Source organism: Hyperolius riggenbachi, unplaced genomic scaffold (assembly GCF_040937935.1).
Source record: "Hyperolius riggenbachi isolate aHypRig1 unplaced genomic scaffold, aHypRig1.pri scaffold_133, whole genome shotgun sequence".
In the NCBI taxonomy this organism is placed as follows: Eukaryota; Metazoa; Chordata; class Amphibia; order Anura; family Hyperoliidae; genus Hyperolius; species Hyperolius riggenbachi.
Window position 1 is genome coordinate 414,201 of NW_027152349.1, and position 14,781 is coordinate 428,981.

At 44.4% G+C, this 14,781-nt stretch overlaps 1 protein-coding gene across 1 annotated transcript in view; it reads left to right on the forward strand.

Annotated features, from left to right (window-relative positions):
* Window positions 1-14,781, forward strand: part of LOC137543626 (alpha-1,4-N-acetylglucosaminyltransferase-like) — a 74,252-nt gene that overhangs the window by 52,888 nt on the left and 6,583 nt on the right. The window lies entirely within an intron of this gene.

Sequence of the window (14,781 nt, forward strand, 5' to 3'; positions counted from 1 at the left end):
CATCTTTCGCAGCCACCAGCGCTATTTCAAGCACCACATCCACTACATTTGACACTTCGCAGGAGTTATTTGGTGGGGAATTCACTGATTCACAGCCATTATTGTTACAAGATGAAGGCGCTAAGCAAGTTACACCACCTCATATGTCTGAGTTAGGCGACACTATGGACGTAAGGTGTGAGGAGGAGGATGATGAAGTACCTGCTGTTGGTGCAGTTTTGGAGGTGTCTGATACAAGCGAAGCTGGGGAGGATGATTATGATGATTATGATGATACAGATGTCACGTGGGTTCCCAATAGAGGAGATGAACAGCGGTACAGTTCAGAGGGGAAGTCAGAGAGGAGTAGGAGGAGACGAGTTCCTGAAAGAAGCAGGGGGAACTCGTTGTCGGAAACAGATGGTGGCAGTGTCCGGAACCATGTATCGCCACCTATGGACAGCCAGCCAACATGCTCTTCAACGTTAGCTGCTGACGCCACCATAGTGCCATCACCCCAGTGCTCAGTGGTGTGGACATTTTTCTGTGTGTCTGCCTCAAATGAGAGCAATGCCATCTGTTCTATCTGCCACCAAAAATTGAGCCGTAAAAAGGCCAACACCCGCGTAGGGACAACTGTTTTACAAAGGCACATGGAGAAAAGGCACAAACTGCAATGGGAAGACCACCTGAGGAAAAGCAGCACACAAAAGCAAAGCCACCCTCCTTCTCCTCTTCCTCCTTCAGGTGCATCATCTACAGCCGCTTTCTCCCTTGCACCTGTACAATCACAGCCACCCTCCTCCACTCTGCCTCTCACCTTGAGCGATTCCTGCTCCTCTGCCCACTGCAGCAGCCAGGTGTCTGTGAGGGCAATCTTTGAGTGGAAGAAGCCAATGTCTGCCAGTCACCCCCTTGCCCAGCGTTTGACAGCTGGCTTGGCGGAACTGTTAGCTCACCAGCTGTTACCATACCAGCTGGTGGACTCTGAGGCCTTCCGTAAATTTGTGGCCATTGGGACACCGCAGTGAAAGATACCAGGCCACAATTATTTAAGTAAGGTGATACCCAAACTGTACCGTGAAGTTGAAAGGCAAGTGGTGTCATCTCTGGCACACAGTGTTGGGTCAAGGGTCCATCTGACCACGGATGCCTGGTCTGCCAAGCATAGTCAGGGCAGATACATTACTTACACAGCCCATTGGGTCAACCTGGTGACTGCTGGCAAGCAGGGAGTACATGGCTGTGCAGCAGACCTAGTTGTGACACCTCCATGGCTTGCAGGCTGGCCTCCTGCCACCTCCTCTCCTTTTCCTCCTACTCCTCCTGCTACATCCTCTTCACTGTCGTCCTCCTCCTCCTCCTCCTTGGCTGAGTGGCAGAACAACTCTACTGATGCTGCGATCTCCTCTCCAGCTATACAGCCCCAGTGTAAGTACCCAGGCTTACAGGACGACCTGAAGCAGTCCAGGAAGGTGTGTAGGCATTTCAGGCGGTCGTACACAGCCATGGCACGCTTGGCCGATATTCAGTGGAGAAACAAGTTGCCGGTGAGGCGCTTGATTTGCGATAGCCTGACTCGCTGGAATTCAACGCTCCTGATGTTTAACCGCCTGCTACAACAGGAGAAAGCCGTCAACCAGTATCTCTACAACTGCAGTAAAAGGACATGCTCTGGGGAGATGGGGATGTTTTGGCCGAAGTACTGAACACTCATGCGAAATACCTGCAGCAGGCTCATGCAGCCGCTGTAGCAGGTAGAAAGAGGGGGGATCTATTTATTATTATTTTTATATTATTACCTGGTGAGCAGATTTAAATAGAGGTGCTGCTGGCACAGGTTTGTTAAGTAAGGGCATTTTTCCCTTAGTTGTAATGTGTAATGTGTGGGTAGGCAGAGCTGATGGCTGAGGGAAGGTTGCTAAGCAACCAGACACACAAGCAGGGGAGCCGTTAGGGAAGATATAACAGCTTTCTGAGGGGTTGAGTTGGCAGTTGGAGCAGACAGGAGAAGGGGAAAGATGCAGCAGCAGTAGCGTCCCTACCATAGGGCGGCAGGGGGCGCCCCGCACCGGGTGTCGGGCGCCCCAGGGGGTGTCATCAGGCCTCCCACAGAGGCCTGTGTAATGTGCAGGACAGGAGGGGGAAGCAGCACGGAAAGGAGGGGTGGCGGGGAAAGCGGCGGGGAGGGGGGCCGGACCCCCCACCTCCCTCACCTGGGTCCCCTCCTTCTGGCGCTTCCCACTCCTAATTGGCAGCAGCGGGCAGCAGCGGGCAAGAGAACTTACTCACCTCCTTCCTGCGTTCCAGGCGATGGCAAATAGCGTCATCGTCACGTGACGCTGGTCTCCGCCTTCTCCACCGCTCACTGTGCTTCCTGATTGGCGGAAGCACAGTGAGCAACAGAGAAGTCGGAGACCAGCGTCGCGTGAGGATGACGCTATGCGCCGCCGCTATCGCCAGGAGCAGGTGAGTGAGTCTTCTTCGCCACTCCTGCCCGCTGCTGCTAATTAGGAGGGGGAAGCGCCAGAAGGAGGGGACCCAGGTGAGGGAGGTGGGGGGTCCGGCCCCCCTCCCCGCCACCCCTCCTTCCAGGCTTTCCTCACACTGGGCCCGGGGGCAACTAAACTAGCTATACTGGGGGCAATTATACTAGCTATTCTGGGGGCAATTATACTAGCTATTCTGGGGGCAGCTATACTAGCTATTCTGGGGGCAACTGTACTGGCTATACTGGGGGCAACTAAACTAGCTATACTGGGGGCAACTAAACTAGCTATACTGGGGGGCAGCTATACTGGGGGCAGCTATACTAGCTATACTGGGGGCAACTAAACTAGCTATACTGGGGGCAGCTAAACTAGCTATACTGGGGGCAGCTATACTGGGGGGCAGCTATACTGGGGGCAGCTATACTGGGGGCAGCTATACTAGCTATACTGGGGGCAGCTATACTAGCTATACTGGGGGCAACTAAACTAGCTATACTGGGGGCAGCTATACTGGGGGCAACTAAACTAGCTATACTGGGGGCAGCTATACTGGGGGCAACTAAACTAGCTATACTGGGGGCAGCTATACTGGGGGCAGCTATACTAGCTATACTGGGGGTAGCTATACTGGGGGCAGCTATACTAGCTATACTGGGGGCAGCTATACTGGGGGGCAGCTATACTAGCTATACTGGGGGCAGCTATAGCTATACTGGGGGCAGCTATACTAGCTATACTGGGGGGAGCTATACTGGGGGCAGCTATACTGGGGGCAACTATACTAGCTATACTGGGGGCAGCTATACTAGCTATACTGGGGGCAGCTATACTGGGGGCAGATATACTAGCTATACTGGGGGCAGCTATACAGGGGGCAAATATACTAGCTATACAGGGGGCAAATATACTAGCTATACAGGGGGCAACTATACTAGCTATACTGGGGGCAACTATTGACGATTGAAGTGTTTTGTGGACAGGTATGCCACACGATTGCATGTATTTTCTGGTCAAATCTGCTACATGATTGCATGTATTTTCTGGGCAAATCTGCCGACATGATTGCATGTATTTTCTGGGCAAATCTGACGACATGATTGCATGTATTTCCTGGGCAAATCTGCCGACATGATTGCATGTATTTTCTGGGCAAATCTGCCGACATGATTGCATGTATTTTCTGGGCAAATCTGCCGACATGATTGCATGTATTTTCTGGGCAAATCTGCCGACATGATTGCATGTATTTTCTGGGCAAATCTGCCAACACGATTGAACGTATTCTCTGGGCAAATCTGCAGACATGATTGCATGTATTTTCTGGGCAAATCTGCCGACATGATTGCATGTATTTTCTGGGCAAATCTGCCGACATGATTGCATGTATTTTCTGGGCAAATCTGCAGACATGATTGCATGTATTTTCTGGGCAAATCTGCCGACATGATTGCATGTATTTTCTGGGCAAATCTGCCGACATGATTGCATGTATTTCCTGGGCAAATCTGCCGACATGATTGCATGTATTTTCTGGGCAAATCTGCCGACATGATTGAACGTGTTCTCTGGGCAAATCTGCAGACATGATTGCATGTATTTTCTGGGCAAATCTGCCGACATGATTGCATGTATTTTCTGGGCAAATCTGCCGACATGATTGCATGTATTTTCTGGGCAAATCTGCAGACATGATTGCATGTATTTTCTGGGCAAATCTGCCGACATGATTGCATGTATTTTCTGGGCAAATCTGCCGACATGATTGAACGTATTCTCTGGGCTAATCTGCAGACATGATTGCATGTATTTTCTGGGCAAATCTGCCGACATGATTGAACGTATTCTCTGGGCAAATCTGCACACATTACGTGTATTTTCTTCAGAAAACCTGCACAATTATGTGAATTTTCTGGGGAAAGGGTCACCAAAACTTGGGTCCACTGTCTTTGCATTGCACTTTTAAAGGGAACCCGAGGTGAGAATAATATTGAGGCTGCCATATTTATCTCCTTTTAAGCAATACCAGTTGCCTGGCTGCCGTGCTGGTCCTCTGCCTCTAATTCTTTCAACCACAGACCCTGAACAAGCATGCTTGTTTCTGGTGTGATTCAGTTCACTACTGCAGCCAAATAGATCAGCAGGGCAACTAGTATTGTTTAAAAGGAAATAAATATGGCAGCCTCCATATCACTCTCACCCGGGTTCACGTCAAATTACAGTTAGCTCCGCCCTCATCCGGTCATGGGCGTGGCGCCCATTTTTTTGCGCGCCGCATGTTATAGCGCCACCCATTTTTTGCCCCTTTACTTTTTTGGGGGGGGGGGTGTCTTATAATACCCAGCACCGGGTGTCAAATGCCCTAGGTACGCCACTGTGCAGCAGGCACAGCTGAAGAGAAGCAGGCCAGACGATGCGATAGCTGACATTTTGGGGGAAAATTACTGAGCCATGATGATTCTTCAATCCTCCATAAGATAAGCCAGCCATCAGTCCTGTAAAGCTGACAAGGAGTGGGAAAGCCAGGAGAGAGATTTCAAACAGAGGAAAGAGAGCCAGACAGATGATAGCCAGTGATTCTTGACACTGAAGTGCTGGAAAAGAAATCGTTCAAGATGACACGTATGAAATGTGATCAATGTGTTGATAAATCAGCATGCCACAAGAAAGATTTTTAAACATTTTTAATTACAGTAAATTTGGCTCTGGTAATATCCCCCACTTCTGAAGTGTAGTGTTAGGAGGCTGAGAATTCAGAATTATCCTCCCTACTGTGATGAATATAATCTCACTTGTATTTTAGTTTGATTTTTATAAGTAGCCTGAATAGTTGCTGTAATGGGAAAACAGTTGTGTTATGGAAGACAGAAACTGCATATTACCCATATACTAGGCCTGAGACTAAGAGATAGTGAGATTGAGAGGAAAGTGAATTTGCTTAAGGAAATGAGCTACTGTCCTGTCCGCTAGAGGCCTATCTTAACCTCTTATAGCTTACTGACTTTACCAAAGTAATAAATGCAAGAAACCATTTTGTTTTGGTTATTTTATGTGTGGTGCACAAGATAGTGTGAAGTTATATTGAAAGAAATATTTACCTATGGGAAGAGTCGTTCGGCTGGATTCCTGTAAAAGAAAGGAGAATGATTAATATGTCCATTTACCAGTAGTGTTGAAAGATTTAGAAGAAGTACCTGTTACTAGACTGTTTTTCTGGCAATAGACTGGTCCTGCAAAAGAACAGAAGAGATTACATACAGGAGCGGCAGAAGCTGAGATTTATAAAGAAACTGTTGTGCTTTTATTTTTCTGCTGGTTTTTTTTTTTTGGGCAAGCATATTGAGTAGTTTTGCTCATAGGAACAAGTGACGGAGTTATTTTCTTCTTATTATTTAATTCTAGTAACCTTATTAATTTACTAAGAATTTAGTAATTCACTAACCAATTTTATTTCTTTTATTATTTATTATTAACTTATTAACCAACCAATTTATTAACTCCTAACCATCTAACTTATACATTTATTATTCTGGCTTTTCCTAAGAAACGGCTGAACTATTGAACAAGAAAAATAGCCAGAATAATTGATCAGACTGAGAACATAAAAAACAAGAGTACTCTATTTACTATTGAGTTATGAAAGATTTTGCTGATCAGCAAACTTAGAGGTTAAAGTACTATATAACGGTCTTGTCAGTGAAGCATTAAACTGAAATTACTTTAGTACTCAGAGTTTAGGAAATCCAAATTAGGTCCATTTTTCATTAAAGTGGGTGGGAACGCTGAGAAAATACTTACCGGGTGGGAAGGTTATGTGTTATTGTTAACCAGTTGTTTTCCTCCTAGCTTCCGGAAGTGTTCTATAGAAAGAAGACCAGAAGATAATAAGAAGACTGTGATATTAGATTGTGCTGTTTGTAATTCTCATTGGTTACATGGAGTAGAAAGTGTATTTTTTATCTTTTATTTTGAATAAATCTTTTGAATTTTACAACCTGCATTGGTGTTTGTGGAGTTCTCCTTCAGTTGGTGGTTTGAAACCGTTTACATAATTTTGGCGTAGTCGGCAGGATGGAGGCGGAGTTACAGTCAGAGGGCCAAGGCCCCACTCCAGGAACCAGTGCCGCTGCGGGAGAAAAATCCCACTTAACACCCTCTGCTTTTCAGATGACACCTGTTGGGCTCCTGGCCACCTATTTACCTAAATTTAATGGCCATAATATGTTGCTAAGAGATTGGATTGAACGAATCCAGAGTGCTGTTAAGGCTTATAAAGTCCCTGTGGAAATTCAACGAGAAATAGCCATCCTAGCTTTGGAGGGAGATGCACGTAAGACTATCGTCACCTCTGAACTCCCTGAACCTGCTCCAATGGAGACAATTATTGAAATTTTGGAAGAAATATATGGAGATCCAGCTGATCTACATGTACTGCGTAAGAGATTTATTGATCGTATACAAAAACGAGAAGAGACTATTCCTCAATTTGCAAATGCCCTCAAAGAGCTGATGAATGCCCTGATTCAGAAAGAAATGGAAGAAGATGAGATTTCTCATGTGGATGCCGAGGCTTGGTTGGTACACCAGTTTTTGTTGGGTTTGAGGAGTGGAACTACTCGACAACATCTTAAGGAAAAATTGGAAAGGGAACGGAAAATTGGATTTCATAAATTGCAAAGTTTAGCTGTAAAATACCAGCAGGAAGAGGAGGCTATGCAGGTGAATCACTTCCAGATGAATGTACAAGTACCTAACCTTCAAAACAAAAAACAGAAAAAACCCTACAAAAGTGAGATAGAGACTTTGACTGAGGTAGTCCAACAACTGACAAGGGAGATAAAGAAGTTGAAAGAAGAAAAACGATCCTTGTCTAGTAAAAACTTTCCTTCCAGAGTAGAAAACGAACGAGAACCACCATTTGTCTGCTGGAATTGCGGAAGAGAAGGACACATGACTAGAAACTGTACTGACCGTAGGTGGATGGAGAGAAGACCATATTTAAACTGAATGATCCTGCAGCAGAGGGTCAGACTGCAGGATATATCCAACAGACCCAAGATAGAAGTAAATCACCCTTGATGAAAAGTATAAAGACACAGACCCATAGGAATTTCGGAAAAAATTGGAGTAATGGCTCCTTTAAGAAAAAGAACATAATTGTATTTAAGAAAATGATAGGTGTAGTGAAGTGGTTCAACGATAAAAAAGGTTATGGTTTTATATCTCCTGGACACAAGGAAAGAGATGTGTTTGTACACTGGACGGCCATAGGGAAGAATAACTCCAGGAACCAGTTTCGCAGTTTGAGGAATGGGGAGACGGTCGAATTTGATCTTGTAAAAGGAAATAAAGGTATGGAGGCTGCCAATGTAACTGGTTTGAATGGTACTCCAGTTCAAGGCAGCAAGTATGTGAAGCATTTGAGACCCCGCAGGCATTGTGCGATAGATCTTGATTACTATCAGAAGAAGTCTCTGTTGTATCAGAAACTGGGAGAAGCAAGGTATCCTGAACCCTCCACACTGCACAAAGAGTTTAAACGGAGGTGTGATTCAGTTTCATCTGATACTCAATCCGGTAAGGTGAGGGAACCTAGAGATACCGGAGACAAAAAAGATAAGCAAATTCAGGATAAGCCAATTATCTATGTACCAAAGGAAACTGTAAAAGACTTAAGTACACAGAAAATTGAAATATGTGAACCGAGAAAAGAATCAGACATTTCTTCAAGAAAGGACTGGGAAGATTACTGGAATCCAGTGCCTAAACCTCAACGACAGAGACGTAGTCGAAAAAGATATGGTTTATCCGAAACCCCTCGGATACAATCCATCAAGGAGGAAGATCTTGATTACCTGGCCAGGACCTCTCCAGATGACCAAATAAGAAGAGTAGAAACAGGGCCTGAATTGGAGTCTACCATTGTTTCTCAAACTGAGATCCACGATGAAGTAAAGTGGCCTAATTTTTGATAGTAGACGTAAAGAAGAACAAGTGTTAATACCACAGGAAACTGTGGTTCAAATTCAAAATGGGGAAAATAGTTCTGAATTGAGTAAAACAGCTCTGACATTTAATAAAAAAGCATCTGAAAGTTTAGATTCACAGCCTCAACGATACAGGAAAAAAAAGAAAGGACAGGAAGCAATTGTCTGATGCTTCAGCAGATAAACCATCCTTCAAGATGGATATGGTTGTCTTATAGCGATGATATATCGCTTTACCAAGGTTGCGGAATTGGTATGTCTCAGGTGAATGAAATTGCGGAAGTATGGTGGACTCCCCCAAGGAATGCATGGTGTTCTGCCCCAGGGATTTTGGCTGATGACTGTAGCTTCATCTCCTGGCCAATGCCGATTTTGATTCTCCAGGGAGAATCCCAAATTTTGAACAAGGGGAGGTGGACGCTGCTTTGACTGGGGAGAATTCCATAGACCTCAATGAGGTGGGGGTGGAAAATTTAGACTGTATTAGAAAATCTACTCAAACTAACCAAGGAAAATTACCTGATAGGTATATGCAAGAGGAATTCCTTTGGTATTGATGTATGATTTTAGTGTATAATTGTAGAGGACTACAATGTTCAAAGAAGGGGGGGAATTGTAGCAGGTAGAAAGAGGGGGGATCTATTTATTTTTATTTTTATATTATTACCTGGTCAGCAGCTTTAAATAGAGGCGCTGCTGACACAGGTTTGTTAAGTAAGGGCATTTTTCCCTTAGTTGTAATGTGTAATGTGTGGGTAGGCAGAGCTGATGGCTGAGGGAAGGTTGCTAAGCAACCAGACACACAAGCAGGGGAGCCGTTAGGGAAGATATAACAGCTTTCTGAGGGGTTGAGTTGGCAGTTGGAGCAGACAGGAGAAGGGGAAAGATGCAGCAGGCACAGCTGAAGAGAAGCAGGCCAGACGATGCGATAGCTGACATTTTGGGAGAAAATTACTGAGCCATGATGATTCTTCAATCCTCCATAAGATAAGCCAGCCATCAGTCCTGTAAAGCTGACAAGGAGTGGGAAAGCCAGGAGAGAGATTTCAAACAGAGGAAAGAGAGCCAGACAGATGATAGCCAGTGATTCTTGACACTGAAGTGCTGGAAAAGAAATCGTTCAAGATGACACGTATGAAATGTGATCAATGTGTTGATAAATCAGCATGCCACAAGAAAGATTTTTAAACATTTTTAATTACAGTAAATTTGGCTCTGGTAATATCCCCCACTTCTGAAGTGTAGTGTTAGGAGGCTGAGAATTCAGAATTATCCTCCCTACTGTGATGAATATAATCTCACTTGTATTTTAGTTTGATTTTTATAAGTAGCCTGAATGGTTGCTGTAATGGGAAAACAGTTGTGTTATGGAAGACAGAAACTGCATATTACCCATATACTAGGCCTGAGACTAAGAGATAGTGAGATTGAGAGGAAAGTGAATCTGCTTAAGGAAATGAGCTACTGTCCTGTCTGCTAGAGGCCTATCTTAACCTCTTATAGCTTACTGACTTTACCAAAGTAATAAATGCAAGAAACCATTTTGTTTTGGTTATTTTATGTGTGGTGCACAAGATAGTGCGAAGTTATATTGGAAGAAATATTTACCTATGGGAAGAGTCGTTCGGCTGGATTCCTGTAAAAGAAAGGAGAATGATTAATATGTCCATTTACCAGTAGTGTTGAAAGATTTAGAAGAAGTACCTGTTACTAGACTGTTTTTCTGGCAATAGACTGGTCCTGCAAAAGAACAGAAGAGATTACATACAGGAGCGGCAGAAGCTGAGATTTATAAAGAAACTGTTGTGCTTTTATTTTTCTGCTGGTTTTTTTTTTTGGGCAAGCATATTGAGTAGTTTTGCTCATAGGAACAAGTGACGGAGTTATTTTCTTCTTATTATTTAATTCTAGTAACCTTATTAATTTACTAAGAAAGAATTTAGTAATTCACTAACCAATTTTATTTCTTTTATTATTTATTATTAACTTATTAACCAACCAATTTATTAACTCCTAACCATCTAACTTATACATTTATTATTCTGGCTTTTCCTAAGAAACGGCTGAACTATTGAACAAGAAAAATAGCCAGAATAATTGATCAGACTGAGAACATAAAAAACAAGAGTACTCTATTTACTATTGAGTTATGAAAGATTTTGCTGATCAGCAAACTTAGAGGTTAAAGTACTATATAATGGTCTTGTCAGTGAAGCATTAAACTGAAATTACTTTAGTACTCAGGGTTTAGGAAATCCGAATAAGGTCCATTTTTCATTAAAGTGGGTGGGAACGCTGAGAAAATACTTACCGGGTGGGAAGGTTATGTGTTATTGTTAACCAGTTGTTTTCCTCCTAGCTTCCGGAAGTGTTCTATAGAAAGAAGACCAGAAGATAATAAGAAGACTGTGATATTAGATTGTGTTGTTTGTAATTCTCATTGGTTACATGGAGTAGAAAGTGTATTTTTTATCTTTTATTTTGAATAAATCTTTTGAATTTTACAACCTGCATTGGTGTTTGTGGAGTTCTCCTTCAGTTGGCGGTTTGAAACCGTTTACATAGCCATCAGTGATTTGATCCCATATGCTTTCTTCCTGGAACGTGCCATGCGTAGAGAGGTGGATCAAGCTGACAAGCTGTGGAGGAGCGTGAACAGGAACAGTTACAGGAACAGGAGGAAGAGTTGTAAGATCAATTCTCAGCAGAACCAGATGTTTCCTCAACACCTGTGGCAGCACAGAGGGGGGAGGAGGAGGAGGAAGAGTCGTGTGGGGAAGAGGAGTCAGATGATGAGTAGGGTGTTTTGTTTGAGGAGGAGGCGGAAGAACAACCACAGCAGGCATCGCAGGGGGCTTGTGCTGCACAACGTTCCTGTGGTATTCTTCGTGGCTGGGGGAGGAGGAGAACTTACCTGACATCACTGAGGAAGAGCAAGAGGAGATGGATAGTACGTCTGCATCCAAGATAATTAGGTCATTGCTTCATTGTGGACAGACCAAATTTGATTGATCAGCTGGACTGTCACTGTTGTTCTGTCATTGAGCTACCTCAGCCCGGCAACCATATGGGCTTGAAAACCGCTATATCCTGCACTCTGGCCATGGTGCGCACCAGTCCAGCACGGCCGTCACTACACAAACAGCTGTTTGCGGTGCGTTACACAGTGAGTTTGGTCTGTCAGTGTGAAGCAGTACACTAATTACACTACCTGATTGATCTATACACATGCAAGATGTTTTAAAGCACTTTAGGCCTCCAATTTAGCATGCAATGTGATGTCTGCCCTTAAAACGCTGCTGTGTGTCAATCCTGATTTTCCCCGGAACTTTTGGCATGTATCCCACTCCGCCATGCCCCCCTCCAGGTGTTAGAAACATCTTTTCCATTACTTTTGTGGCCAGCATAAATGTTTCTAGTTTTGAAAGTTCGCCTCCCCACTGAAGTCTATTGTGTTCTTGCAAACCCAACTTTTGCAGAAGTTCGCTTTCGATGTTTGAGAACCGAAAATCGGAGGTTCGAACCATCTCTAGTTCTCATTCTTCACTGCTGCTGTATACCTATCTCACTATCCTTCCTTTCCTCTCCTCTCTCTCTTCCTCAGGATAGACTTGGGGAGCATCTGATTCAAAGAAGCGTTGTGAGTGCCATGTACGGCAGCAGATGTCCCCCTGGTCTTTTCTCCTCGGTCCTTTTCCTTGGTCCATTCTTACGGACCCCTCTAGCTATGCCTTTACTCTACTCTCTACTCTATGCCTTGTATATGCGTGTTAACTACTGTATGTATCTAATGTATGTATATATATGCACTGTGTATATACTGTATCTACTGTACCTTATGTATGCTTACTGTACCACCACCAAAATGTGCCAAAATCAATTCCGGGTACAACTCACGTTGTACTTGGCGAAATAAATAATTCTGATTCGGATTCTAAGGGTTAGGGATAGGTAGAGGGGAGGTTCTGAGGGTTATAACGACAATACATATATTATAGTTGGTTGGTACATGTTCATATAACAAATTACAGCAGTATGAGAAATACTAGGAGGAGGTCCCTGCCCTTGCGAGCTTACTCCTTAGGGAAGGAGACACAGGGGTTAATGGGTGAGGCAGTGAACCTTTGGTGCTACCTATAACATATTATAGGCTTGTCTGAATAGGAGTGTTTTCAAAGTGCATTTGAAGTTTTCCAGGCTCGGAGCATGATGAACAGGCTGTGGGAGAGAGTTCCAAAGGAGAGGGACAGCCTGTGAGAAGTCCTGGATGCGAGAGTGAGAGGAGGTGAACAGGCTAGAGGACAAAAGGGTATCCATTGCACTCATTAACGAGAATGTTAATGTGGCCATACATCAGGCGACTTGGTGGCCGACCAACCATCCTATTCGATTATTATAATTGAATTGGATGAAAATCTGTGCCGCCAAGTGCATGCCCGACTCACAATGTGACCAATTTCGGGACAGAAAGAAAGATAGAAGGGGAGACTTTCTACATCTATTCCAGGGACAGTGAGTGGCTACGTGAACACAAGACGGCTGCAGGGGGCTGGTAGAAGACCCAGGTAAATAAAGCAGGTTTAAGTATCCTTTTAAACAACTGTCCCTGCAATAGATATAGAAAGTCTCCCCTTCTATCTTTCTTTCTGTCTAATGTAGTTTAAAAGATCCGCGCCATCAAAGTAGATACTTTATTGTAGCTCAATTAAAAACAATAAAATCCATATGTGGGTATGTACAAAGATGACGCACAGGCGTTTCGGGCCATATCAGGTCCTTTCTCAAATCGTGACCAGCCCACAATTGTGGGCTGGTCACGATTTGAGAAAGGACCTAATATGGCCCGAAACGCCTGTGCGTCATCTTTGTACATACCCACATATGGATTTTATTGTTTTTAATTGAGCTACAATAAAGTATCTACTTTGATGGCGCGGATCTTTTGAACTACATTGCATTGAACTTGTGACTCCAGAGGAGATCTCGGCACATCATTTTGCAACCATTGGTGCAGTGACTTTCACTTGAATACTTTCTTTCTGTCTGTAATGATCCGCTCAACTGCCTGCGCAGGCAGGCAGCTTTTTGACCACTGTTCAGGTCTGCATTCTGCAGGTCTCTGGAAAAGAGACCTTTTGTCAGTTTTGCAGCTTGCTGCTGCTGAGGAATTTGCATACGTTTGTCATGCAAATTGCCTAGCCACATCCTTTGTAGGCTTGCTCTATAAATACCATGTGATTCCACAGTACGTGGCTGGTCATAAGGGTTTGTCCTGTGAAACACTTCTGGAGTGTCAGCCATGCTTTTTGTTTTAAGATTAGCTTAGAGTAATTCTCGGGACAGCACTAGGCATCCTTGCTAGAGCAGTCAGGATTGTATTATTTGTATTGCCTGTTCTGTCTGTCTGTGGGGTGCTAACCAGAGCAGCGGTTTGCTAACCAGAGCAGCGGTTGTTACTGGTAGGCCCTTTTGTTCATCTGTCTGTCATGCTTGGATCGCACTAGCTTCTAGCGGTAGCGGCTGTGGATCCTTCTGATCTACTACTCTCTTGCTATACTTGGATCACACTAGCTCTGGCGGAAAGAGCAGTGGATCCTGCTAGCTCTATTTCCTTACTTGGATCGCACTCGCTCTGGCGGAAAGAGCAGTGGATTGTATCTCTCACTTATTCCTGTTTTCGTGTATCTGTCCTGTCTGATACGAACGCTTGCTGGAGGCTCGGTGAGGTAACCGTTAAGCAAGCGCTCGCGTTCTCTGTTTTGTGTTACTTGTGGCTAGTGAGGGTAGCGTGCTTGTCTCTGTTGTGCTTAACACGCGGAGACCGCACTGTAAACGCGTTCGCTGTTGCGAATGAGTGCGGTGTTCGCGTTTAGTTCCCGTTTGTTATTTTCCTTATATTCTCATTGTATGATTTGCTGTGCCTTTGCTACTCTCGTGCCCTATCTTGCTTTAGCCTTGTGTCTCCTCTGGCAATCGCCTCTCTCGCGATTGCGTTCCTACGTTATATCTGCTGTTGTGTGTGCACTGTCGCGGGTTGGCGACTAGATTGGTGCACACACATACAATCTGTCTCTGTGCTCATTCTCATTCGCAATCGCTTCTCTTGCGATTGCGTTCTCACTTGGTTTTCTCTGTTGTGTGTCCACCGTCGCAGGTTGGCTGGCTAGATTGGTGGACATACATACATTCCTCATCTGTGCTTATTCGGTCTTGTGTCGCTGTTAGCAATCGCCATCTCTTGCGATTGCCTTCTCACCTGATCTTCATGGTTGTGTGTTCATTGTCGCAGGGTGGCGACTAGATTGGTGGACACACATACCCTCTGT